Below are 9,513 nucleotides of genomic sequence, written 5' to 3' on the forward strand. Positions count from 1 at the left end.
CAGCCCACACACCTTATTCACCAAGGTGACTTACACTGCTAGATACACTACTTACACTGGGTCACTCATCCATACATCAGTGAAACACACTCTCTCTGTCACTCACATACTATAGGGGAACCTGAACAACATATCTTTGGAGTGTGTGAGGAAACCAGAGCACCCAGAGGAAACCCACGCAGACACGGGGAGAACATGCAAACTTCACAAAGACTGTATTGCGCTGCACACACACACACCACCAGAAATTGTGAACGGGAAAAGAATAAAACCCTGACCTCTGTCTGGAATTCAAACTGGAGCGGACATGCCTTGATTCCACCATCCACTCCACCGTCACCACCTGAGTTCATGCCCACTGCCAACACATGCTGGGTGCTGGGTTCCCGGTTCCAAGTAGGACAGGTTTGGTAGCGGACTTGGCAGCTACCGCCGTTGCAAAGAAAGGGCCAGGCAGCAGCTCCCAGCTGGACTTACCTCAAACCTCAGAGAAGGAAACAGGGTTCAGACCTACACAAAACACAGCACTGGTACCATAAAAAAAATACATAGCATGAATAACTCAAGCACAACTGATACCTAAGGTTTTGGCTGAAGTTATTCATAAGCAACGTAGAGATGAGCACCAGAGCTCTTAGTTCCGGTCAAGGGAAATTCAGCTGAGAGAACAACTCAACAGACCTCTGTGAGCTGGCCTTCAGATTTATTCCATCAGCCTGATTTCTGCTCTAATACTAAGACCCCTTGCAAAGATTGTGCTCGAGTTTTTACCTGAACACCCCGGCTTCTTTAATTATGAATAATCATCTTGTGATTTTTCAGTGATGGAACAATTTCTGTTTCTGTATTTATTTTCAATTGCTTTTTCTTCACTTATTTTATAAATAAAACTTTTGTTTGCTGTGGAGCAAATGTCACCTGTATTTATGAGTCTAGCCAATGTGGGGTCAGTAAACACACTAAGACAGAACAGGTGTGTAAGAACAAATTACTATTCATTCATTTTACTAATGGCTTTCAGTAAAGTGCCTTGTAATGTAGAGTAAATAATTGAAATACTTTGAGTTATTTATCCATTTACACACTTTGGCAATTCATGGTTAGCACCTTGATGCAGTGGGAGATGGGATTTCAACCTGGGCCTTTCGATTTCAAGGTGACGGCCCAAATGACCTAGGTACCTGCCACTGGCTTCCACAGTACCGACAGTGTTGCAGAGTGTTTTCTATTTATTATATCTATATCTGACAACTTTACAAAACCAACCATCCAACCATCCATCCAACCATACAACCAGCCATTCAACCATCCAACCAACCAACTAACCAACCAACCATATAACCATCCAACCAACCAACCATCCAACCAACCAACCAACCATCCAACTAACCAACCAACCATATAACCATCCAACCAACCATCCAACCATCCAACCAACCAGCCAACCTACCTGGAAACACAGGGCACAAGGTCAAAAGGGGAGGGGACACACCCCGGATGGGACGCCAGTCCACCACAGGGCACCCCAAGTAGGGCTCGAACCCCAGACCAACCACACAGCAGGCAGTGGATCTTTACAAAACTCATCCCATAAATAAATTGATTTCTTTTGGACTTCTATGTTAGCAAACTTCTAATGATAGTGGTACATTTTTATAAACTAAGGAAGTAGAGCAGTTACTTCAGTGTTTAACTGGAGAAAAACTGACAAGTTATACAGCTCCAGCGGGGGTTTCAATGTTTACATTTATTCATACAGCTGACATTTTCCTCTAAAGAAATTTGAAATGCTAAGGTTACAATTACTGACCCATATATAGAGCTGGGTAATTTCTACTGGAGCAATTTAGGGTAAGTACCTTGCTCAAGGGTACTACAGGCAGAGGTGGAGATTGAAGCTGTGACCTTTGGATCCAAAGGCAGTAGCTCTAATCACTGTACCAGCAACCACTCCCAATACAAGCAACCAAATCTGTCCAAGAGTCCCCACTCTCACTGTTACTCTGCTGCCCCAGGACATCTTACCTGGTAGTATTATAAGCACTTTGTACAGCCATGTGCCACTGATCGAGGCAACACAACCGTGTTCAACACATGATAAAGAAGTGGCTGCCTTGGTCAAGATCACGTTAATCATGAGTTCTTTGAAGTAACCGTGTGTACATCTCATTGAGTCCACAACTGTTCATCTGAGAGAGGGTGGGGACCAAGAAAACGGTGGTGTCTCCTATAACTCCGAAACATTAAGGAAGTTTCAGTTCTAAATAGTCTGAAGGTTTTTTTTCGTATCACGCAAAAGTAGTGGTACATTGTGATCGTTAGAAATTTTGTTTGTTCAGTCTCGATGCACAAAGATGTCTCAGGTTTCCTTGTACAATCAGTCAGAGCAGAGGCCCTTTGCTGGCTGAGGAGACAGGAAAGGCTGGTTTATTGAAGCCATATGCCCAGCCAGTGTCAACAGGAAGGACAGGAAGGACTAAAAATGAGTCGAAAGGGACGGTGCTGGATGACCGACCGTTCCCACTGAGCCCAGCGCACAGCCCTGAACTGGCGCTCAGCTGACCTCCAACCTTGGCCTGCTGGGCTTCAAAAGCAAGCCGATCGCCCGGAGAGGAAGCAGCTTTTCTCGATGTCACTTCACTGGGACCCCGTGCCAGTGGTGGAGCTCAGTCCAGTGCCAGAATTCCACAGCAAGCCCATCGCTCACCACTCTATGTGAGCAAATGCCGTGACACCAAGAGCGAAACTTGACTAGACGGTAACTTCTGGGGCTCACAAACCTACTCAACCATTTGGAGCTGGAACCCAACTGCCGCATTCGCGTGAATCAGCAGTTTGCTGCTCTCCACCTCAGGCTTCTTTCCAGTGAGACCTTTATTTTTTTTTTGTTTCCACACTGTCAGAATTGGAAGAGAAACAGCGGAGTTGATGCAAAACCTACTGAAGAAAACGTGAGCTGAGACTGAGGTGACCGGTAGACACAGGGCCCATGAAGAAGGAGCCACTGGGGAGAGAAATAACAACAGTTCTCCTGGGTCACGTTTCATTTTTTTGACCAAATACTGCAGTATGTCCAGAACAAATATCTGTAAAAAAAAAAAGATTATAATTTGCGCATTTGTAATTTTTAAGCAGAAGACAACAAACTTGCTAAAAGTTCTCATTTACAGTGAAAAATGTAACATTTCTGTCTTCAAATTTCTATCTGACCCAAAGTCATTCCCTTATCCTTAGATCATTTTCCTTCGTTCATTTTTACCTTGATTTACCAGCTGAATGTAATTTTGAAAATATTTTTACCCAAATATACACTTTTGCTAGTATTTGAAAAGATGTGTTTTCAATTATATCTCTACCTCCGTTTTCATGACCCTGATTTATGAGAATTTGCCTTTCCAAGCAATTAAAACCTGGACTTTAAAACTTGATTTACAGTCTACTTCCTGGACCTAATACCAGGACATTACTGGCAAGAATTCAAACCTTAAATGCACACACGTCTCCTTCGTGATGCAGCGGATATGCAATATTTTCAGTTGTTTGTTTTTCAGTCGGGTCGTGTAAAGAAATTCAACGCCGTTTCAACGTTACGGCACAGCACACTCAGCACAGCAATATGGTCACATCATTAAAAACTGGAAAAAACTTCACTTTCTTAATATCTTGTCTCACTTGGGTGCTTGCGTGGTATTTCATGAACCGATCTTACTTTAACTGGATAACCTTTGCAAAAAAAGAAGGAATACAAAGGAAAAAGGGTCAGGATTTTATCCGACAGGCCTTTCTGCCTTTTGTCAACATTTATTGAGGTTATTGGGCTAATTTGAGTAATTCTGCTTTGGGAAACATTCTTTTGCTCGAAAGGAATGTCAGGTGGCCAGAGGTACAACAATCTGTATTCATGCATGAACTTGCTTACGGAGCACTATGAGTGTACAATTTGCTATGGTGTTTTGAAATCATTTTCTACCACATTTTGCATTTATTTATTCAGCTGATGCTTTTCTCCAAAGCAGTTTACAATTATTCACCCCTTTATACGGTTGGGTAACACCACTGGAACAATTTAGTGTAAATGCCTTGATCGAAGGTATTATAGCTGAGGAGGGATTTAAACCTGTGACTTCTGGGTCTGAAGGCAGCAGTCCTACCCACTACCCTACCAGCTGCCCATCAATTTAAGCTCATGATTTTGGCCCCTGGTTGTCCCAGTTCAAAGTAGCAAGATACTTAACTTCTGTCCGGGGGCACGGTGGCGTAATGGGTTTGACTGGGTTCTGCTGTCTGGGGTTTGAGCCCTGCTTGGGTTGCCTTGTGATGGACTGGCGTCCCGTCCTGGGTGTGTCCCCTCCCCCTCCAGCTTTACCCCCTGTGCTGCCACATTAGGCTCCTGCTCCTTGGGACAAGCGGTTTCAGATGATGCGTGTAACTTTTGTCCACTTGAGGAGTGTTTTAAACAACCCCCAACGCTTTCACCTTATAGTTGATAAGACTTGTTCATATGAACGGCTGTCCGAACATTCTTATTTTTGAGGCCTGCGACTATTTCATCTTCAGTTATTCAGTTTAACTCCTAGGAAACACACAATTTGCACACAACTTGCAGTCTATTTAACTCAATGGGTTCAGAAAAGATCTGTTGCATGGCAAAGTAAAATCTGCCAAAATGAAAGGGGTGGAAACTTACGAAAATGCACTATTTTGTAGAAAATTACTATTTGGAAATGCACTATGTGTCAATATCTGAGGGGGTGTGGTGGTGTGGACCAGGTCCTGCTCTCCGGTAGGTCTGGGGTTTGAGTCCCGCTTGGGGTGCCTTGTGATGGACTGGCATCCTGTCCTGGGTGTGTCCCCTCCCCCACCAGCCCTATGCCCTGTGCTGCTGGGTTAGGCTCTGGTTCCCCACAAGCGGTTCAGACAACGTGTGCTAATATTTGAGTCACCTGTGATCCTTAGACATCATGCCTGGCAAAACACTTCAGTGGTCTTTCTAAACATTGATATCTGGAAAAAGGCTATGAGAGCTCAAAGATATTGCATTTTAATACAAGATATTTTACTTAATGACTCCAGAAGTCTTCAGCGCAGGTAAGTTACTCCTTTTTCGACACTATATATAAGGAAACGACAGGTCCTACTGTTTTACACAGGAAAGCAAAGGCTTCAAGAGGGACAATATAAAAGGAGCTCTAGAGAGCCATACCTCAGAATGCGGTACGGAAAAGTACGCCGGAGGCACCAGCGCTGTAGACGAAGTGTCGGGGGGCACGGGGCTCAACGGTGAGGTATGTTTTTAAAGCAGTTCTGCTCACCAGACGTCGAAAAAAGAGAAAACAGCAGAGGTGCCGCAGCACTTGTGCCAAAACCAACAGACAAGCGCAGGGTCTCCCAGGCAAAGTGGGTGCCGACGCCCTCTGGAGCGAGGGCTCGGCCCCTTTCCCTTCCCCGCCACTGATAAAGCACTGCTCCCCTTGGCTATGAGCTCAGTGCTATATTTATAAAACACCAGCGGCAAGACACTTCAGTCCATATTCATTTATTTAAGCCTCATCCACCCAATCCAGTGGCCCACCAAGCCCAAGGTTAAGCTAACAGAGCTCAGCAGGGAGAGCAGAACTCGAGTCCAAAGTTAATAAAAAAGTAACGAAGGGAAGTGGCTTTTATGCAAAAAAAAAAAAAGGATCGCAGATTTCATGACAGGAAGGGAAGGAGAGGATAAAATCCTCATAATTGCTGGGCCTTTCTGGGTGGACTGACATCTGAGAAGCCAGCTCCGCGCTGCCCGGTGGCGGATCAGTTTTTCAGAAGAACAATTTGCGCATTTTCGTGGAACAATGCAGGTCTTGGTCGGGACAAGCACGGGGAGGGCGGCGGCTGAGAGGCAGACGGGGGCTCGGGCGGTCCGAGATGCGAGAGCACTTAGGGACAACACATTCACGCGTGCAACGCTGCTGAAACAACAGCTGAAAAAAGGAGATCTGGCGCACCGCTTGTGGGATAAATACTACTCGAAATGGTCCCTGTCATCATGGTGTGTGTTTACCACACTCCTCTTCGCTTATGTACTTGGATCTTAAAAGGGCACTCTATACGGTATGGAAATTTCACAGATGGCCTTGCTGACAGAATTGTACGAAAGGCCTTGGGTCACCAAACAAGGTGAACTAGAACCTAAAATAAAGGTTATTATAATTCGGCCTAGAATATTTAACATATTGCAAACGTATAATGGGCGGCATGGTAATGCAATGGGTAGTGTCTGGGTGGAGGTTTGACTCTGCATGTTCTCCCTGGCTGTGTGGATTTCCTCCGGGCGCTCCTGTTTCCGCTCACAGTGCAAAGACAGGTATTTCAGGTGAATTAGCAATGCCAAACTGTCCGTAGCATGTGAGAAAGTGGCAAACCTGTGAAGGACTGGTGTTTCGTCTAGGGTGTAAACCTGATAGGCCATAGCCCAGTGATTCTGGGATAGGCTCCAGACTGCTATGATCCTGACCTGGATGAGTGCTTAGGAAACGTGGATGAGAGTGTGATGTACATAGACTGGCTGAAACCACTTGTCCTGAGCAGGGTCACGGTGAGCCGGAGTCTAGCCCGGCAACATGGGGCGCAAGGCCGGGGGGACGACACCCTGGACGGGATGCCAGTCCATCACAAGGCACCCCAAGCAGGACTCAAACCCCAGATCCACCAGAGAGCAGGACCCGGCCAAACCAGCTGCACCACCGCGCCCCCCCGTGACATACATAAAACACTTTAAATTTGTTGTGATTAAGTAGTTTTAAAAACATATAGTCAAATATATACAGAAATAACAGATTTTATATCCAGGGGTATCCATCTATTTTATTGTACTTCATCATTAACACTTTCATTTTCAGTCTAGGATGTATGATACTGTTAACAACCATACTAAAACCATACACCGATCAGCCACAACATTAAAACCCACTGACAGGTGAAGTGAATAACTAACATTGATTATCTCCTTACAATGGTACCTGTCAAGGGGTGGGATATGTTAGGCAGCAAGTGAACGGTTAGTTCTTCAATTTCATGTGTTGGAAGCAGGAAAAATGGGCAAACGTAAGGATCTGAGCAACTTTGACAAGGGTCAAATTGTGATGGCTAGATGACTGGGTCAGAGCATCTCCAAAACGGCAGGTCTTGTGACGTGTTCCTGGTATGCACTGGTTAGTACCTACTAAAAGTGGTCCAAGAAAGGACAACCGGTGAACCGGCGACGGGGTCATGGGCGCTCGAGGCTCACTGATGCGCATGGGGAGCGAAGGCTACCCGGTCTGCTCCGATCCCACAGAAGAGCTACTGTAGCACAGATTGCCGAAAACCTTAATGCTGGCCATGATGGAAAGGTGCCAGAACACAGTGCATCGCAGCTGGCTGCATATGGGGCTGCGTAATCGCAGACCGGTCAGAGTGCCCATGCTGACCCCTACCCGCCACCGAAAGCACCTACAATGGGCACGTGAGCATCAGAACTGGACCATGGAGCAATGGAAGAAGGTGGCCTGGTCTGATGAATCACATTTTCTTTTAGATCATGCGAACAGTCGGGTGGGTGTACGTCCTTTACCTGTGGAAGAGATGGCAGCAGGTTGCACTATGGGAAGCAGGCAAGCTGGCAGAGGGAGTGTGATGCTCTGGACAGTGTTCTGCTGGGAAACCTTGGGTCCTGAGATTCATGCGGATGTTACTTTGACATGTAGCACTTACCTAAAGATTGTTACAGACCACGTACACGCCTTCATGGCGATGATATACCCTGATGGCACTGGCCTCTTTCAGCAGGATAATGTGCCCTGCCACACTGCAAAAATTGTTGAGGAACGGTTTGAGGAACATGAAAGAGTTCAAGGTGTTGACTTGGCCTCCGAAGTCCTGAGATCTCAATCTGATCAAGCATCTGTGGGATGTGCTGGAAAAACAAGTCCAATCCATGGAGGATCTGCTGCTAACGTCTTGGTGCCAGATACCACAGGACACCTTCAGAGTTCTTGTGGAGTCCGTGCCTCGATGGGTCAGAGCTGTTTTGGCAGCGCGAGGGGGACCTACACAATATTAGGCAGGTGGTTTTAATGTTGCGGCTCATCGGTGTATACTTACAAGTACTGGTTGATGCGCGATATAAAGTTGTAATTCCGCCGGGACTGGAAAAAGTTGATTATTCCCATTAGGGAGCTTATTTGCATGACAGCACAGAGAAAGAGAAAAAGGTGTAAAGGGAACCTGCATCTTCTGAAACTGCTCGTTTAGGGAAGTGCAATAACCCCATGGGAACACCATGACCCAGAGGGCTCTCCTGGGCCCACGGTCCTAAGGGAAACCCTGCATCTTCCTCCACATAAACCCTCTTTGTGAGGACAGTCAAGCAAATAATGGCAAAACACACCAAAAAGGCTAAGATCAAAATAACCCCATTACATGTCATTGATACGTTGGAGATTCCCAGCAATCGTTACTCATCGCAGCAACGACGCGTTGGCAGTAGAACCGTGAGGTTCTTGCCACATCTTAAACCGAGAAATTCTGAACATCGATATGTAAAAGATGCCACAGGGGAAAAAATGTTCGTTATTAATAATAAATAAGCATTAAAAAAAATAACATTTATGAAAGCAAAGAGCCCACTAGTTGTGTTCTTTGGTTTAAGCAGCAGTGGAGAGTATGGAGGTCTTACTGGACTGAGTGACACCACTCTGCCCCCTGGGGGAAAAGGAGGAAAATTACAATCAGGCTGAAATTTCATTCCCAGCAACCACTTGTCCAGTGCAGGCTTATGCAGAGCTGTGAGATACCTGCTCGCCTTTGCCACTGAGTTCCAATCCATCTGAGCCAATTTTAAAAAATATTCAGCGTTACAGCAAGCTCACTTGAGTGCTGGAGGTACAGAGCCACAGTCATCCTATATAAACTGACAAGTCAATCTATAAAATTTTATTCATGGCCATAGCAATAAATCTCTGCCATTGATTTTGGTACAGTAATAATGTTTTTTTTGTGGCTTTTAGTTTTACCCCTAAAAAGGTTAATCATTGCAATATTCAGAAGGGAGATCATGTAACCAAGCAAGTCAGCGAATAGCATGATTTTTGGAACCGAAATAAGCAGAAGTACCGTGTTCCTTGTGTGGTCCTCCTGTTATACCCTAAAAGAGAATACCTGTACTTGTTTCTGTGGTAAAAATTATTAAAATGTAATTAAAAGTTATGGGGGTGGGGGGGGTGCAGTGGCACAGTGGGTTGGACTGGGTCCTGCTCTCCAGTGGGTTCGAGTCCCGCTTGGGGTGCCTTGCGATGGACTGGCGTCCTGTCCTGGGTGTGTCCCCTCCCCCTCTAGCCTTATGGCCCGAGTTGCTGGGTTAGGCTCCGGTTCCCTCCGACAAGCGGTTCAGAAAGCACGTGTGTGTGTGTGTGTGTGTGTGTGTGTGTGTGTGTGTGTAAAAGTTATGGAAGTGCATGATTATAAGTCATGAAATAATCTTGTGCTCATATC

The sequence above is a fragment of the Scleropages formosus genome, chromosome 1 (assembly GCF_900964775.1).
Source record: "Scleropages formosus chromosome 1, fSclFor1.1, whole genome shotgun sequence".
NCBI lineage: Eukaryota > Metazoa > Chordata > Actinopteri > Osteoglossiformes > Osteoglossidae > Scleropages > Scleropages formosus.